Raw genomic sequence first — 19,853 nt, 5'->3', positions numbered from 1 at the left:
CTAAGTTGAAACCTAAAGAATATGTAGGGTCCAGCATCATCCATACTGCTACTTCAACTATTCCATATCCAAAATCCATCCCACGGTCCCAACACCAAATCCTAACCCAATTCCTGCTCATCAGCATTCCCTATGTGAATGAATCTTTTCTTAAAATATGTTTTTAATGATTTTTAAATAGAGAGGAAAGGAGAGGAAGTGACAGAAGCATAGATGAGAGACACATTGAGAGGCTGCCTCCCGCACGCCCCCTACTGGGGATCAAGCCCACAATCCGGGCATGTGCCCTGACTGGGACTCAAACCCAGGACCTCTTGGTCCATGGGATGATGCCCAATCCACTGAGCTACATCAGCAGGGCCCTCTGTGAATGAATCTTGATCCCAATCACTGATGTATTGTATATCATAGATAGCTCACTTAAACATATACGAATGCCAGACGAATAATAGAAAGACTGCAGGAGTTTATGGTCTAATGGAACTCCCATTTGACCCAGTGATCCCACTTCTAGGAATATATCCCAAGAAACCAGAAACACCAATCAGAAAGGATATATGCATCCCTATGTTCATAGCAGCACAATTCACCATAGCTAAGATTTGGAAACAGCCTAAATGCCCATCAGTAGATGAAGGGATTAGAAAACTGTGGTACATTTACACGATGGAATACTATGCTGCTGTAAAAAAGAAGGAATTCTTACCATTTGCAACAGCATGGATGGAACTGGAGAGCATCATGCTAAGTGAAATAAGTCAGTCAATGAAAGAAAAATACCACATGATCTCACTCATTTATGTATAATAAAGACCATTATAAAGTGATGAACAAAAATAGATACAGAGGCAGAGCAGCATTGAACAGACTGTCAAACTACAGTGGGAAGCCTGAGGAGGGTTGGGGGTGGGGGGGGTAAGAGATCAACCGAAGGACTTGTATGCATGCATATAAGCATAACCAATGGACATAAGACACTGGGGGATAGGGGAGGCCCGGGGAATGTCAAGGGGGGGAAAAAAGGAGACATATGTAATACTCTTTGTAATACTTTAAGCAATAAAACAAAATAAAATTAAAAAATAAACAAAAAATAAAAATTGTAAGTTTCATTAATGCAAAGACGACAGAATATAGCTCTGGCTGGTGTTGCTAGATGGTTAGAGCGTCAGCCCTCACACAGAAGGGTAGAGAGTTTGATTCCCAGTCAAACTGGGTGGCAGGTTCGATCCCTGGCCCCGGTCAGGATGAATGTGGGAGGCAGCCAATCAATGTGTCTCTCTCATATTGATGTCTCTCTCTCTCTCCCACCTCTCCCTCTCTCTCTGAAAAGCAATGGAAAACATATCCACGGGTGAGGGTTATCACATACAACACAAAAAAGATAGAAAATAGGTGCAAAGGAAAACCCAGATGATAGAGCACTGTGTTTTGCCTGAAGGGTTCCAGAAAGAGATGACATTCTGGTTGAATTTTGATGGTTGACTAGGAAGAGTTCAAAATAGGAAGTAGAATAATAGGCACACTCACTCCATCCTTAATGCCATTGCCTTAATTCAGACCCTAATTATGTACTACAGTAATCCAGGCATTAATAATCTCCCAACTGTTCTTTCTTCCTGTCTCAGCAAGCCTTCAATATAGCATCTACTACCAAAACGATTATTAGGAAAAAAAGGAAGAGAGGAGAGGAGAGGGAATATAAATCTGACCATGCTGTGCTCCTGTTTAAAATCTTTTAGTGACACTAGGGTAAGGATGAATCCAAACTCCCCACACAGCATATCTACGTCCTTTTAACACTCAGCCTCATCTCCAACCTGTCCCCAGCTCCAAACTTCCTGAATTGTATAGTTCTAGGCTCTTCCATGCCCTTGCACCGTTGCTTGTGCTACTTTTCTTCTCCAAGATCACATGCTCTTTCAAGTATTCCCAATTCATTCCAAGTTGAATTAGGGGTCCCTCTCACTCTCTGGGTCTTACCTGCACCCCCGTGACACCCTGGGCAACAGCTCATAATGTAATATGGGCATGTGTCTTCCTCTTCCTTCCCTAGACTATATACTTCCTTAAAAAGGGGTTACTGCTTGTTTTATCTTTATCCCCTACATGCAGCACTGTGCCTGGCAGACAGTGGACCAATATTTATGCTAGTTAACCTGAGCATTCTACGCTGAATGTACCAGCTGGAGATCCATTATGAAGTTAAAGGGGATGTCTGATCATAAAATGATAATGATCTAACAAGAAGCTGGCACCAACTGAATCTAGGACAGATTTCATCTACCTCAAGTTCCAGTCATTTATATTGCCAAGCACCTGAACCCAGACTGGCAAATTTTTAACTGTAGCATTTAAACTATTAAATTTGGTTACATAAGCCTTTTGAAGGCAAAAATATATCAAAAATGTAAATGCAATTACCCAAAATTTTACCCAATAGCTACATTTCTAGGAACCTATCCAAGAGAAATATTCTCATAGATACATAAAGATGTATGTACAATTCTTTCACTGAAGAATTGTAATACAAAAAAACCCTAAACTTAAAAAAAGACACACTAGAAAACTATGTTTTGATGTGAAAATCCTCTGATGTATAGCAAAATGGGGGGGGGGGGGGAATCAAGAACATAAATATGATCCCATTCCTATTTAAAAATACATAAACAGAAAAAAATTTTTGAAGGATGACTACCTATCAAAATACTTACTGATGTTTACCACTGAATTCAAATTTCCTAACAGTCTACCTCACATAAAAACAAAGAGGAAAAAAAAGTACTTTTTAATCTCGTCTTTCTAACAAGCTCTAACAGTACAAGTGCTTGAACAATCTTAAAATCAGAGACTTCTTGAAGGATCCAAGCAATTCAAAAGCAAACGGGTTCTTTTGGCGGGCATCCTTGACCAAATTCCAGGGATCTCACTGAAGCCTACCTTATCTGTTTAGAGTACTGAATTAATGATAAATAAAAATTCATTTTTCCAACACCAGGGAAATGTTAAATATTAATACTACCATCCTTCTTTCAATCCTTTGGGAGGCCAAAGGAAAAAGTAGGAGTAAGCAATAAACCAATAACTGCATAAACAGTTGCCCACTTTTTTTTTTTTGATATATGCTTAAGGTCTTTAAAATCCTCAGTTCTCCATGGTAATGTATAAACAGTTTAATGAAACTTTCCTGACAAATCAACTTATCAAACTAGTATTTCTTCAAATCCTATACATTAGCAAACATAAAAAATTAAACTAATTAGCTTTTTGCCTCTTTTCCCGTCACACCCTTCCGTGAAGGTGCTAATAAGCAGTCACAAAGACCAAATAACAAGTAGCAGGAGGAAACCTGGATGTAAGCTTTTAACAATTTTTGGTTTAACGTTCTAACAAAATTGTTACTCATCTTTTTTATTCCCCAACACTTCCCCTCCAACTGTGATTAACCAGTTCTGATCTTAAGCTGATCCTTTTTAAAAAAAGAAATTAAAAGGTGAGGAACTTCCATTAAGTTTGATGCTACTCAAGCAACTTTTTCCAAATAAGAGCAGAATCTGCTGTACTTAAAATTCAGAGTGAGAGCTCATTTGGGATTCCTGGTTCAAGTAACAAGAACCAGAGTTTTTGATAACATTTAGATAAAACTGCACTGAATTTACCTCCACCTTACATTTCCTGATTCTCAAAAGCTTGGGGAAAAATTGTAATTCTTAAAAAATTAGAACTAGGAAAAAAAGGCAAGTTTATAGTCAACCTTAAAATATATACCTAGCCCTAGCCGATTTGACTCAGTGGATAGAGCATCAGCCTGTGGACTCAAGGGTCCCAAGTTTGATTACAGTCAAGGGCACATGCCCAAGTTACAGGCTCAATCCTCAGTAGGGGGCGTGCAGGAGGCAGCCGATCAATGATTTTTCTCTCATCATTGATGTTTCTCTCTCTCTCTCCCTCTCCCTTTCTCTCTGAAATCAATAAAAATATATTTTTTAAAAGCATATATATATGTATATATAAGTGCACACAAACACACACACACATATATGTGTGTGTGCATATATATATATATATATATATATATATATATATATATATATATATATATATATATATAGCTAAATAATTCCTTAGTAGGTTAGGGCATTCAAATGTTAAAATTTTATGGAGCTAGCTTAGTCTTGGAAAAGCAAGGCTTGCAGGAAGTAACATTTATTAAGCAACTATTATCTGCCAGACTTCTACCCAAAGGGAAACAAAAATTTAAAAGATCTTCCCCCTTGAGGGTCTCTTGGCATAAAGGTTTAAAACCTTCTTATACAAACTTTTAAGTTTTTCTCTCAGATTATCCAAGTTTGTCTGCTTTTCATTCATAAATATGAGCTGTGCTTCAAACTCTTAAGTCAGTTTCCTCATAACACATTAAAAAAAAAGTCAATTTCAGTCCTGTTTGGAGTCAAGTCTTTTTGGTAAATTATACCTACTGGTTTATTTTCTCCTACATATTTCACCCTACATCCTAAAAGACTGGCACATGACATAATGGAGAAACAAATAATTACTGAATAATTAATAGTAACCCTTCCAACTGGTCTTTTCCTATGACCCACAATTCTTCCCACAATCTGCAAGTGATACCCAAAGATACCACTTACCTCCTACCTTCTTCTCGTGGCCTTCAAATGTTGGAGATCTCTAGTACAGTGGGTATTTGTCTTTTCCAATTTATATCGTCTTTCCTATCACTGTTTTTAGGAGAATGGGAAGTACTGAAAGAGCCTTATTTTGTTATGAATTATTATACTCTGGCAAGAATATTTTTACAAAATTTTTAATATGCCCAGAGACTAATTATTAGGGATAGAAACTATCATTTAAAACTACATCTTCAAAACCAGCATGCAGACTGGAAAACCAGTCTTAATATAGATTTCCAAGAAATAAAGTCCTATTTTAGGGTAAAAAGGATATGGTCCAAATACTCTGCACTGAGATAGTAGGTAGGCCAGGTGTTTGGGACCATTTTTATTTAAGACACCTACACTGTACTTCAAAAAGTGATCAAGCAAAAGAGTACACTAATGTAAAGACACTTCCTAAGACTTAAAACAGTCGAACCGAGCGGTTCTCAACCTGTGGGTCGCGACCCCTTTGGGGGTCAAACGACCCTTTCACAGGGGTCGCCTAAGACCATCGGAAAACACACATATAATTACATATTGTTTTTGTGATTAATCACTATGCTTTAGTTATGTTCAATTGGTAACAATGAAATTGGGGGTCACCACAACATGAGAAACTGTATTAAAGGGTCACGGCATTAGGAAGGTTGAGAACCACTGGTCTAACCAATCAAGGCAGAAGTTTACTTAAAATAGAGAAAGAGGGCAAAGAAAAGGTGCTTTAGAGCTCTCAATAAACCACTAAATGATGAAATTTGCTCTGGGGCAATCCAATGAAGACCACATACTTAATCTGCACTGTTCCCTCCTTTCCAAACTCAAGGCAATGGAGAGATCTTTTTTTTGGGGGGGGGTGGGGGGAGAATCAATTAAAAAAATTTTTTTAAATCTCTCTCTCTCTCTCCAAGAAGGAAATTACTTAAATTTGTTTTAACAGCCTCACCAAGAAGAAAAAACACAAATCCTACCAAGCCTTCAAGCAAGCTGACTAAATATAAAAGGAATAAGTATTACTCTTTAAATGCAGAATTTTCAATGACTATTGTTTAGAAAATACAGCATGAGTATGATGTTTTTACAACATTTAAAAATTGTGTTTCTAATATGACAAGATAACTAAGCTTTATTCACAAAGTTCCCAACTAGCACCACTCAAATACTAAAATACCTTCTCCAACCAACACCATCAACCACATGGCCCTATGTTTACAGGCCACATGAGTCAGGTTGTATCAACAGAACAAATCTAAAATTTGCTTTCACTTTAAAATACAATTAAAATCTGTGGCCAATCCAATAAAATTCAGAGGATGTATGTTACAGTGTAACAAATAAGATGGCAGAGTTGGCAGTGTTTGAAGAAGAAAAAAATGGAGTACTACAGTTATTTTCCTTTCTTCTCACCGTGATAAAAGTTCAAAAGTGAACTTAAGGCTTACTCATTTTCTAGCTTCGAAAATTTTCCTCAACAGGATAATGATAAGTCACTTAACAACCAAAGAATGCTCTGCAGTTTTAGCCATAGAAATAACATGTGTAGGCAAGGAAAAAGAAAATCAGACAAAAAGTTAACACCTGACTTTGGTAAAGCACAACAGTCAAATACTAATGTTCTGAGTTAAGTTTTCAGAAAAGATGCAGGAACACTTCTAAATACTTCACTTTAATAAATTCATATAGGCAAAAGGACCAAAAACCCCATCCCACCCCACCCTCAAAGGTCCATCAGTATTTAATTGATCATTCTTTTAACTATCTACAGATACAAATCAAAATGCTTATCTTACATATGTATCTTACTTCAATGAGGCAGTCATCAGAGACCAACCATACATAATACAGAGATGTTCAGAATCTTGGTCACATTTAGTATTTCTCTCCAACATTTGAGAAATAAAAAGCTAACCACCTCCAAACATGAGATCACTAACAAATATACCAAATACGCTAAAGTCAAAAGAATTGCATACTGTGTTGGGGAAACCTAGTGGAAATTGAAATCAGAAATATAAATCAGTTATCCCACATTTATAATACATTTTTTAAATTCCTCAAGGAATGAGCATTTTACCTTGCCTTATTTTTAGAACTACACATCACACTGCACATATCACATGATGTGATGTAACTGTTAGCAAAGAAAATGGCCCAAATCATTGAAAATATATTAGTAAGAGAACAAGAATCAATGCATCCTTAAGAATCACTACATTTCATTTTTACTTTTTAAAAAAGTTTATTAAATCATATTTTTTAATTGTAAAAGTGGCTAATAACCTATGTAGAAAAACAGATAAATATACTTGGTATTTTATAAAATAGGAATTTACACAATTATTAGGAAAACTGATATGAAGAAACCGATAAATGAACATTCATTTAAAACTTTAAGATAAAAAGCAAAAAATCTCCAGATCAAAAGCACAATAAAAATATAATGAAATACTCTTAGCTAAAGCATAATTATTACTCAAAAGTATTTACTGTTGTTAGGATATAAGAAAAATAGTTTTAACTGACAAACCTGCAGACAATTGAAAATTTCTAAATTGGTCAGACTGTTAGAAAAGGAACCAAGTATAGCCTATAGAAGGGGGGAGGGGAAAACACACCCACTTAAGCCTTTGTAAATAGTGGTACTTTAAATGGCCCCAAAGTAGGAAAAATAGCAACTATACTATTCTGAAATATGAAGAACATCCCCCGATGTACTACTTTTCCATACTTGAAAGTGCTTTAGAACGAAGTTCAGTAACAATCTATAACTATATCATGATTACGCAAGGCAAAGATTATGTAATTTTATCGTTTTTTACAAATGTTGTCCGACTCTAAAACTAAAACAACTGAAACGTTTTGCTCTCTCCAATGGGGAGGGGGTAGGTTCTTCTGGGCTACAATTTAAAAATAAAAACACATCCCAAAACAAACCAAAAAAAAAAAAAAGAAACACACAATGATTGCTAGCCACGTGACAAAGGAGATGGCAACATCAGGATTGTGAATGGAGGGGAGGGAAGCGAGGCAAGACTAGGGAGGTTTCTCGGAACTTTGGGAACCTTGAGATTCGAGTCTACCGACCCTTAAGGGACCAAACTCTAGCCCTAAGAGTTGTACTGTTAATATCCTCAAGTAGTTTTATTAATAGATCACAAAAAAGGCACCAGTGACCTCTAGAATAAAGGGGGAAAACGGAGGAGGAAAGAGCAATTTAAAGTGGCGCCATCATGTCACCCCTTCTCCCCTAAGGCAATCCAATAAGCAATAGTTAAGTAACATGTTTCTCAAAAACACCACATTGGGATCCCAAAAATGGAAAACAAAAGGATGTTTAAGTAAAGCATCAGGATACTGTTTATCATATGGAAGAACAATCAAACTATATGCTGAGAATCAAAAGACCGTCAGCCGGAAAACAGGCCCCCCAAACTCACTTAAAAGCAAATAAATGCCTCTTCCTCTTTAGTTAAAAAAAAAAAAAAACACGTCCGCCTGAGGGAAACTAGATCTGAAAACCTAAGTGACCTCAATTTACAGGCAACAAAAACAATAACTAAATGAAACAAATAACCATCTCACAGAACAATCAAGAGTTGTGATATACACCGTGAAACGCGCAAGATGTGTATTCCGAGCAGAGAAAGGCCTTTTGCAGTCGAGAAGTTCAAGGCGAAAGCCAGAGTTTGTTTTTGTTTTGTTTTTTTAACGGGAATAAATCGTGTTCTAAGGCCTCGTTTTTAAATAGAACGCCAAAGGAAAAGCTGGCGAACGCGGCGGCAGCTGGTGGGGAAGGGCCCCGCACACCCCCGCCCTTGGGGCGACTCCCAGCCCCGGACCCGCAGCGGGGAAGCCCGGAGAGGCCATTTAAAGTTCCGGGGGTTTTTCCTGCCCTGCCCTGCCTTTCTAGTTACTACTAACAAAGAGAGAGAGAAATGGGAGCCACGGGGAGAGCGAGGAGAAGGAGAAAGGGCAGCGGGAGGAGGTGGAGGAAAGGAGCAGCAGCAGCAGCACCTACCACGTGATGGAGGAGCGTCGCCCGGGCGGATTCGGCCCCACAAAATGGGCGCAGTTTGCAAACAGCCCCCGGCCTGGGCGCCGAGGGCCGGCGGCGGGCGGGGGCGCGCGGCGGCGGCTGCGGCCCGGGCCCCCGCTCTCCTCCCCCCCGGCGCCCGGAGCCGCCCTGACTTTCCGGGCGGGGGGGCGAGGCGGAGGGGGAGGGGAAGGCGGCGGCGGCGAGGAGCGGCTGCTTTTTCTTCTCTTTAGGGCCCCTTCTCCGGCCTTCCTCGGCTCCGGCGGGGCCTGGGCACGGCCGGGGACCGCAGCCCGGCCGGGCGGGCGGGCGGGCGGGGGCAGAGGGTGAAGCCGCCCCCCCCCCGCCCCGCACAAACAAGCGGCGCCGTCTGCAGCCCGAACCCGCACCCCGGCCGCCACCCCGAACGTCTCTTCCAGGCCGGGGAGCGCGCTCCGGCCGCCCCCCGCGCCGCCGCGGCGAGATGAGTCGGCTTTGCTACGGTGCTCGGTTCTCCCGCCGGTTCGCCGAGCGGTGGCGGCGGTGGCGGCGGCACTGGGAAAATGGCGGCCGAGCTCCTTTTCCCTCCCCCCCTTTAATCTGAAGCGGAGGGAGAATGGAGCGAGCGAGCGGGCGAGCGCCGGGGACACGGGGAGGAGGGACAGCAGCGCCTCCGCCGGCTGCGGCTGCGGCGGCGAAGGGCCGCTCCGCCCCGGCGCGCCGCCAGGGGGCGCCCGCCGCGCCGCCCCCATGGGCCGCCAGGAGGCGCGGCCGCCGCCGCCGCCTCAGTCATGGCTCCTCGCCGCGGCCGCTGTTTTCTGCGCTTCCATCTGTGGAGGCCGCGGCGCAGGGCCCCAGCGGCTCCCAGACGTGCGGCGGCGGCACGCGACACTGCGGCAGGCGGGAGAGGGCTCTGCTGCGGCCAAGGTGAGGCTAACCTGAGGCACTGACGCCGTCACACTCCCTCCGCGCTGGGGCTGGTGGGGCCGCGCGCCGGCTAGGAGGGGCAAGGCGGGGGGCAAAGCGCAGCGGCGCGGCGGAGCGAGGGGACGTGAGCGAGGAACTGTTTGCACTGTCGGCTACGGCCGAGGTACCACACTATTCCAGGACTAACATGCGCGCGGAACCGGGTAGGAAGCTCCTTGACCACTGAAGCGCTTCCTACCGCCCTTTGTCCTAGCAGCCTGCCTCCGAACACTGCAGCACGCCTGGCCACTAGCCCCAGCGCTGCGCTCCGCAGCCGCCAGGTTAAAAAAAAAAAAAAAAAAGCGCACGTCGTCATTGCGCAAGCGCGTGCCAGGGCCCGCGCCGGGCCAGCCCGGGAAGGAGAAGCCGGGAGAGAGAGGGGAAGTGATGGCCCACCAGCGCCGGGCCCGCTGGGAACTGTAGTTTTCGTTAAGCACGCGTCTTGTTTTGGGTGTCATGGCTTGGCAAATCCGCCAAAACAGGCAAATGGCATTACACAATGAGCATTTATGCTTCCTGTCGCCACCAAAAGGAAGTTCACTGCTATGCTAAAAGTTTAACAAAGAACTCCGTAGAGAAACCCAAATCTCATAACAAAAAACAAACTTCCCACCTTCATACCGGAGTTGGTTTAAAGTAGTGGCACTTTATCATTTCTCATGACCAGTTTGTCAGTACAGTATTTTATTCATTTCCCAAAATAGGGTCTTAAAATAGTGGAACCTTTTATAGATTTAAAAAAATCAGTAATATAATGCAAAGTGTGACATTTACACAAATATACAAATTATATTCCATCATCCTTTAAAACTAAAGAAAAAGTTGACAAAAGATGAATTAAGATTTTTTTATAAAAAAAGAATCCTAGGATTCATCAAAATATTACTTTAAATGACTGAATAAAAGAAATGTTTCCAACAATTCAATCATCATATTCAGCAGATGAAAAGAGTATGCTCTACTACCAAAAATGAAGTTGAGAAGTGCTCAATACTCTTGTGGCTTACCAGAACCAATATCCGGTGGTATGCCTCACTTCTAGTAAAAAACAGAACAAAAAAACACACAGCTTTAGTCCTCCCACAAAGTTACACTAACTCACCAGCTCTTACAGCATTTGCACCTATATTTCCATGAGTTTCCATGTGTATACTCTTAAAATCACTCTCTCAATTATAGTGGTTTTCAAATATCAAAAGCAACCAGCTAAGAAAGTCCCAGAGTCAAATTACACAAAGAATAAACTAATATATGTATACATATCTGTATACACATCCAAAAGAGATCCTGCTTTTGGCTTTTTAATGTATAATCCTGGGGAAGAATATTTTGTTGATTAAAAATGTACACATACATATTTCCACATAATAGTAATTCCACAAAGTATAACATAAGGGTGTTAAACATACAATTGCAGGACCAATAGATGGCGAACTAGAGCCCTAATCTGAGGCTTCTGAAATCTAAATGAGCAGAATGAAAAACACCAAATAAGGCAAAGCCCTTTGCAGTGTATACTTAAATATTATGTTCAAAGACACCCACCACAAAATAATCTTACTACTGCTTCAACCTTTAAAACTCAACTACCAGATTTAATTAGGCCCCCAAATAACCAAGGTTATGAAATACATTTTTTCAATGGATTAGGAAAAAGGTGGAAATACTCATTTCAAAACATGCGTTTTAGGGAAAAATAAATTCCAACTTTCCCTTTCTCTCATTGCTTAGCTCAGGAGTTCACAGTGCTTATGGCACTTAAATAAGTCAATCTGTTTTACACTCAAATCAGATCTCTTTCTGCTTAGGCACCAAGTTTTACAAATAAGGACATTCAAAGGTGAGCCAGTAGACACAAAAATCTTAGGAAGAGAAATATGTTTTCTTAAAATTTACCCCAGAAACACAGTGGATGTCAAGACATTAAAAACACACACACATACTACTCACTTTTCAAGTAACTGTTAGAACAGACATTGTAGTTGACTCTCCAGTATCTACTCTATCCTAATGGATTCATTTAAACCCATTCTCTTTGCCAATGATTGGTTGAGAATGGGCATGGAACCCAATCCTGGCCAATGAGACATGGGTAAAAGCCCACCAGATGATCTCCAAAAGAGAATTGTGAGAAAAGCTTCTTCAATCCTAAGGATGAGGAAGAAACACTCCCTCTTTCTCAGACAGTGCTTGCTAAACATGACACCTCAAACCACTAGTTACCTTACAGCAAGCGTGAAGATGCCACCATCAAAAGGTGGAAGACAGTTGGCAAGAACTTTGGTATTAAATCTTTATACCAAACAATCCTGATATCTGCAAGACTTCTGGACTTCCAGCTACATAGGAACAATGTAACAACCAACATTTATTTTATATAACATTATTTATTCCTCAAAAAGGCCCTTCCTTCCTATATACAACTCTATACCCATCCATGTCTTTAGCTGTGTTCTTGCTGCAAAGAAGAGGACCATCCCTCATTACCATCATTCCTTGTTCATTCCTCTCTCCCAATCCACCTCAAACTTATTTTTCCTTCAAGATATGTTCTACCACACAACCATTATCATTTACTCACTTAACAATAATGTAGGTAACTGATACTATTAGTATTCTGCTCTTGATTATATGATCTCTATAATTCCTCTGAGGTTGTTTTCAGAAATCATCTCCCTTCCTGAAGCTGATTGAGAACCTCTTAAAGGCAAGAACTATGGATATTCCAACTTCAGATTTATTACTCTCATCTATACAATAAACATATTCCAAAAAGGTACTCTAACTTACCCACGATATATCTTCTAACAAGCCAGAAAGAAATTCCTGAGCAGAATCCTATATAATAAAAGGCTAATATGCAAATCGACAGAACAGTGGAACAACAGGTCGCTATGATGCGCACTGACCACCAGGGGACAGACACTCAACGCAGGAGCTGCCCCCTGGTGGTCAGTGCGCTCCCACAAGAGGAGTGCCGCTCAGCCAGAAGCCAGGCTCATGACTGGCAAGCACAGCGGTGGTGGCGGGAGCCTCCCCCACCCCCGCAGCTTTCAACATCCCCCAAGGGCTCCCAGACTGCAAGAGGGCACAGGCTGGGCTGAGGGAACCGCCCCCCAAGTGCATGAATTGCATGCACCGGACCTCTAGTATTCTATAACATATTCAGTACTTCACACATCCAAACTAATCTTACAAGGACAAGGAATTATTTTGTTTTGCACTTTTTAAAAAAGCAATTATTATATAACTCAGGAGAAAGTCCTAGGGCATAAACCATTTAGTTTCAAAAGGACAGGAACCTTTTTTTGTTATTTACCATTGCATCCTGAGAACCTAGTCCACAGCCTTGCAAAAAGAGGCACTTCATAAGAATTTGCTGAAAAAATGAAAACAGGTATAATATAGGAACCCACGTATAGCCCTAGATTTTACTGTCCCTCCATCACTTATCAATTATTTAACCTATAAGCCTTAGTTTCTAGTCTGTAAAAAAGATATAATAGTGCCTACCTCATAAGTTTAGCTATGATTATTATTATTAACAAATGAAGCTAGCCCTGGCTGGGTGGCTCAGTTGGAGCATCATCCCATACACCAAAAGGCTGCAGGTTAGATTCTTGGTCAGGGCACATACCTAGGTTGCAGGTTCGATCCCCAGTCGGGGTGTGTACAGAAGGCAACTGACCCATGTTTCTCTCTCACATCGATGTTTCTCTCTCTAAAAAAGTTAACAGAAACATATCCTCAGGTGAGGATAGAGAAATAAATAAATAAGGAATGAATGAAGTTATTTTCCAAAGTTTAATAATTGAAAGACTAAAATAAAGGTCAGTACATCTTCTCTAAATCAAACTTCAAATCCCACTCTAGACTTCAGCTAACAATGTGTCCATGCATAAACTCAGATAATACTATACATAAAAATTATTTGAGTTCCTTAAAAACATTCCAATTCTGAAATAAATTATTTACAATCATAACTCTAAAGCCACATTAAAATTTTTTTAATGCATTTATTTTTTTAAAATATATTTTATTGATTTTTTACAGAGAGGAAGGGAGAGGGATAGAGAGGTAGAAACATCAATGAGAGAGAAACATTGATCAGCTGCTTCCTGCACACAAGGAGCACATCCCGGTCAAGGGCATGTACCCGCTACCAAGGTACATGCCCTTGACCGGAATCGAACCCGGGACCTTTCAGTCCGCAGGCCAAGGCTCCATCCCCTGAGCCAAACCAGTTAAGTCTAAATGCATTTATTCAAAAAAATTTAGTGAGTACCTATTAAGCTCAAGACCCTGTCCCGGCCTGGCTGGTGTTGCTCAGTGGTTGAGCATCGACCTATGAACCAGGAGGCCAAGGTTCTATTCCTGATCAGAGCATATGCCTGGATTGTGGGCTCGTCTCTAGTAGGAGGCATGCAGGAGGCAGCCAATACATGTTTCTCATCGATGTTTCTATCTCTCTATCCCTCTTCCCTTACTCTCTCTCTAAAATCAATAAAGACATATTTGAAATGAATAAATAAATACATACATACATACAGTCAGACATCCCCCGAGGGCTCCCGGACTGTGAGAGGGTGCAGGTTGGGCTGAGGGACCCCCTAAGTGCACGAATTTTGTGCACCAAACCTCTACTTTATTGATATATATATGCATGCTAAAAAGGGACCCTGAACATAGTCCCTTTATACAGATAATGAAACCTGAAAAGACCTAATGTAAAAATTGCTTTGGGTATCCTCTATACCAGTGATGGCAAACCTATGACACGTGTGTCACTTTTTTGGTTGATTTTTCTTTGTTAAATGGCATTTAAATATATAAAATAAATATCAAAAATATAAGTCTTTGTTTTACTATGGTTGCAAATATCAAAAAATTTCTATATGTGACACGGCACCAGAGTTAAGTTAGGGTTTTTCAAAATGCTGACACGCTGAGCTCAAAAGGTTCACCATCACTGCTCTATACTAATAAAAGGGTAATATGCTAATTAGACCGGGTCGACCAGACATCTTCCGGACGTCCGACTTCCTTCTGGACAAAGCCACGGTGGCGGGGGCCAAGGCAGAGGCAATTAGGGGCAATCAGGCGGGCAGGGGAGCAGTTAGGGGGCGACTAGGCCAGCAGGGGGACAGTTGTGGGGGGCCAGGCTGGCAGGTGGGCAGTTAGGGGGCAGCCAGGCTGGCAGGGGACCAGTTCGGGGGCAACTAGGCCAGCAGGGGACCAGTTAGGGGGCAATCAGGCTGGCAAGCAGAGGCAATTAGGGGCAATCAGGCAGGCAGTTAGACTGGTTAGGGGTGATCAGGCAGGTGAGCAATTAGGAGCCAGCGATCCCAGATTGCAAGGGGGGGGGGAGGTCGGACAGAGCTACAGGAGGGCAGGGCAACAGGCAGAGAGCTACAGGAGGGCAGTAGCAAGCTACTGGAGCGTGGATTCCTGCGCAGGGCTACTAGTGCCGGAAGCTGGTCCATCCTCACTGCTTGATACAGTCGCTGCAGGGAAGAAACATCTGCACAGCATATGTTTCAAGGTACCTGGCGTATATGGCATACTGTTCTTAATATGTTTGCTCCCCTTCTTAGAGCTATGTGTTTTAACCAAGGTCACCTCTCCGAGAAAGTTTGTTTCCCCAGGTAGGGATTTTTCCCTGAAGTTAGGGAGGGAATAAAACCCCTTAACTAAGTGCCAGGCGGGTAGTTAATCACTTTAACTACGAACAATCACAATTAAGCTACATAATCTTTACTCCCTGGAATGGAGATAAGAAACGCCCTAACCTTTGGAATAGAAATTGATACGATTAAAATCAACTGGTATAAATACAGATGTAATAAGACAATAAAACACAGAACCTGGAGGAGAAACTAAGATGGCGGCAAAGATAAACACCGGGAAATTGCCGCCTCCCACAACAATTGAAAAATACCGCCAAGGACAGAGCGGACATCATCCAGAACAACAGGAAGGCTGGCTGAGTGTAAATTCTACAACTAGAAGGAAAGAAAAGCACACGGAGAGCCAGAGGAGCTGCGGAGGTGAAGTGCAGAGGCTCGCGCGCACGCGGAAAGGGGGTGGCACCTGAGGACGCGGCTGTTTTTTTGAATTACAAGCTCCCGACTGCTCTGAACTCCGGTTCCGGGAAGTCTCTGGGGACCCAGGACTCATACGGGGAGAAGCTGGTCTGTCGGGCAGCGGGCAAACTTGAGTGCGGCTTTCCCTCAGAGGTGCTTGCAGCAATTACCGGGTCACTGAGACGCGCGACTCATTAGGGCTGGGCGGAGAATCAGCCATAGCTGCTTGCTCCGCCCTTTGATTCCCTGAGACCCCGCCCCACCCAGGCTGCGGCAGAGGCTTTTGCATGTGAATGTACCTAACTGCAGCCGAGCCAGGCAGACCCGGAACTTCCAAGAGAAGGCCCAAGGCCCCACAGCGGCTTGCATTGCTTCACAGCTGAGCCTCTTCATGACTCCTGCTGTGTGGCCTCAGGCAGAGGCTGAATTAGGACCTCCTTAGATCCAGGAGCCACTGTACCCAGTGGTCAGAGGGGGACCATCCAGATTGCAACTCCTCAGATCCATAAGGGACACACTCAGGGTGCAGACTCTGTGAGCACCAAAGCCCCACTGAAGCAAGTCTTGCCCCAGAAGGGTGTCTTCAGCACAGAAGTTCTCCCACTTCAGACACAGCTGATTCTCACAGCCAATTGGCCTGGAGGTCAATTCCTCCCAGTGATTCTACAACAACCAAGGCACCAAGAGTGCACCAAGAGTGTCCACCTCAGGTAACGGGGGAGGCTGAGCCACTGGGCCCTACAGGACACCTGGCGCACAGGGCCACTCTATCAACACAGGGAAGCAGCCAAACTGCGGAGACAAAGAAACAGGTCACAAATGGCAGAAATGGAGGAAAGCAAACGACTGGATATAGAGTTCAAGGCCACGTTTATAAGGTTTTTCAAGAATTTTATGGAAACCGCTGATAAATTTAATGAATCCCTCAATAAGTATAGTGAGACCATGGAGGACATGAAAAAGGACCAACTAGAAATTAAGCATACACTGACTGAAATAAAGAATAATTTACAGAGATCCAACAGCAGACAAGAGGATCCCAAGAATCAAGTCAAAGATTTGAAATACAAAGAAACAAAAAATACCCAACCGAAAAAGAAAAAAGAAAAGAGATTCCAAAAATATGAAGATAGTGTAAGGAGCCTCTGGGACAACTTCAAGCGTACCAACATCAGAATTATAGGGGTACCAGAAGAAGAGAGTGGGCAAGATATTGAAAACCTTTTTGAAGAAATAATGACAGAAAACTTCCCCTACCTGGTGAAAGAAATGGACTTACAAGTCCAGGAAGCGCAGAGAACCCCAAACAAAAGGAATCCAAAGAGGACCACACCAAGACACATCATCATTAAAATGCCAAGAGCAAAAGATAAAGAGAGAATCTTAAAAGCAGCAAGAGAAAGACAGTCAGTTACCTACAAGGGAGTACCCATACGATTGTCAGCTGATTTCTCAACAGAAACCATGCAGGCCAGAAGAGAGTGGCAAGAAATATTCAAAGTGATGAATAGCAAGAACCTGCAACCAAGATCACTTTAGCCAGCAAAGCTATCATTCAGAATAGAAGGTCAGATAAAGAGCTTCACGGATAAGAAAAAGCTAAAGGAGTTCATCACCACCAAACCAGCATTATATGAAATGCTGAAAGGTATTCTTTAAGAAGAGGAAGAAGAAAAAGGAACTCTTACCATTTGCCACAGCATGGATGGAATTGGAGAGCGGATAAATACCACATGATCTCACTCATTTGTGGAATATAATGAACAACATAAATTGATGAACAAGGACTGATCCAGAGACGGAGAGGCATTGATTGGACTGTCGGGCCTTGGAGGGAAGGTAGGGGAGGGTAGGGGTAAGGGGGAAAGATCAACCAAAGGACTTACATGCAAGCATATAGGCCTAACCAATGGACACGGACAACGGGGGGGTGAGGGCATGAGCGGGGGGGGGGGGGGGTAGAGGGTAACGTGGGGACAAGGACACATGTGTAATATCTTAATCAATAAAAAATATATTAAAAAAAAAAAAAAAAAAAACACAGAACCTGGCTGGAGAACCTAGCGAGAAAACCTGGACAGAACTTGGCTAGACATCCTGGCTAGGCTGCTGATCAACTAAACGCTGCCTTTGTGTCATTCCTTCTTCACTGACTCTGTCCACACCTTTGGGAACCCCTGGACCTGCTGGGGCTGGACCCCAACATACTAGTCCTATCTAATAAAAGAGAAACATGGTAATTAGCGTACATCCGCTATCCTTCCCATTGGCTAATCAGGGCGATATGCAAATTAACTGCCAGCCAGGCAGCTTGAAACTAACATGAGGCTTGCTTGCTTCAGTGACGGAGGACACCAACATTCCCCGCCTGCCTTGCCGGCCTCTGAGCTTGCAGTTTGAAACATAGTTACAAATATAGAAGCTAAACAAAACCCCAGAAACCTGCTTTCAGTGAGCCGGGATCTCAGAGCTGGAGTTGATACAGTGTTTCAATTATAGAACACAAACAAACCAGATACCTGCTTTCAGCAGCAGAGGCCTCAGAGCTGGAGTCAGAGCTAAAGCTGGCCCAGAATTAAAAAGGAAAAAGAAAAAAAGGAGAATTTGGGAGCTTCAGTCACCCACCAGCCTGAAAACAGCCCTCAGCCCCTCACCCAGACTGGCCAGGCACCCCAGTGGGAACCCCCACCCTGAAGGGTGTGTGACCAGCTGCAAACAGCCATCATCCCCTCACCCAGGCTGGCCAGGCACCCCAGTGGGGACCCCCACCCTGAAGGGTGTGTGACCAGCTGCAAACAGCCATCATCCCCTCATCCAGGCTGGCCAGGCACCCCAGTGGGGACCCCCACCCTGATCCGGGACACCCTTCAGGGCAAACCAGCCGGCCCCCACCCGTGCACCAGGCCTCTATCCTATATAGTAAAAAAAGGGTAATATGCCTCCCAGCACTGGGATCAGCACAGCCGCGAGGCCTCCCGGCACCGGGATCAGCGTGACAGGGGGCAGCGCCCAAACCCCCTGATCTCCCTGCGGCTCTGTGTGTGACAGGGGGTGATGCCCCAACTCCCCTATCGGCCCTACTCTGTGAGTGACAGGGGGGAGTTCCCCAACCCCCTGATTGGCCCTGCTCTGTGCGTGACGGGGTGGCGCCGCAACCTCCCCATCGACCCTGCCTTGAGTGTGAAAGGGGGAGATGCCCCAACCCCCCAATCAGCCCTACCCTGAGCGTGACTGAGGGTGCCATCACAACCTCCCAATCCGCCCTGCTCTGTGCATGACAGGGGGCAGCGCCCCAACTCCCCAATCGACCCTCCTCTGATCCCAACCAGGGGCTGTACCTAGGGATTGGGCCTGCCCTCTGCCACCCAGGAGCAGGCCTAAGCCAGCAGGTCATTATCTCCCGAGGGGTCCCAGACTGCGAGAGGGCACAGGCCGGGCTGAGGGGACCCCCCCCCCCAGTGCACAAATTTTTGTGTACCGGGCCTCTAGTATATAATAAAAGGCTAATATGCAAATCGACTGAATGGCAGAATGGCCGGTCGCTATGATGCGCACTGACCACCGGGGGAAGACACTCAACACAGGAGCTGCCCCCTGGTGGTCAGTGCGCTCCCACAGGGGGAACGCCGCTCATTCAGAAGCCAGGCTCACAGCTGGCGAACGCAGCAGCGATGGCGGGAGCCTCTCCCACCTCCGCTGCAGCGCTAAGGATATCAGACTGGTGGCTTAGGCCCCCTCCCCACATCCCCAAGTGCTCCCGGACTGCAAGAGAGCACAGGCCAGGCTGAGGGATCCCCCCCCCCCGAGTGCACAAATTTTGTGCACCGGGCCTCTAGTAATATTAATGAGACCACAAGGTACTGAAAACATGACTGAAATTCAGGAAATGCTAAAGTCCATCTCATCTCTGTCATTCACTTATCATATATCATTTTCTTAACAGCAATCTTTTTTCACTTCTGAATGAGAATGACAAAAATAATGGAACACAGTATTCAGTACTTTCAGCCAGACTCCAGATTAATTCCCACCATCGAATGTAGATGCAAATGAACTAATTTCAAGTAGCAGAACAACAAATAATAAATAAAATAGCTGAATTTTATCTTCTGTGGTACC

General features: G+C 43.7%; 1 protein-coding gene across 8 annotated transcripts in view; it reads right to left on the bottom strand.

Annotated features, from left to right (window-relative positions):
• KANSL1 (KAT8 regulatory NSL complex subunit 1) overlaps window positions 1-19,853 on the bottom strand; it is a 164,912-nt gene that overhangs the window by 125,444 nt on the left and 19,615 nt on the right. For 2 of the 8 annotated variants that reach the window (XM_036340100.1, XM_036340103.1), the window contains exon 1: window positions 8,692-8,828. The exons of 2 other annotated variants lie outside the window; for them this stretch is intronic. The gene's annotated coding sequence lies outside the window, so the exon portion shown is untranslated. Of the gene's footprint in view, window positions 1-8,691; window positions 8,834-19,853 lie in introns of those variants that run through there. 4 more of the 8 variants (XM_036340101.1, XM_036340104.1, XM_036340096.1 and 1 more) reach the window with 4 other exon arrangements.

This window comes from Myotis myotis, unplaced genomic scaffold, assembly GCF_014108235.1.
Source record: "Myotis myotis isolate mMyoMyo1 unplaced genomic scaffold, mMyoMyo1.p scaffold_m19_p_17, whole genome shotgun sequence".
Lineage (NCBI taxonomy): Eukaryota > Metazoa > Chordata > Mammalia > Chiroptera > Vespertilionidae > Myotis > Myotis myotis.
Note: the sequence above shows the minus strand (reverse complement) of the source record. Positions and strands in the feature narration are given on the sequence as shown.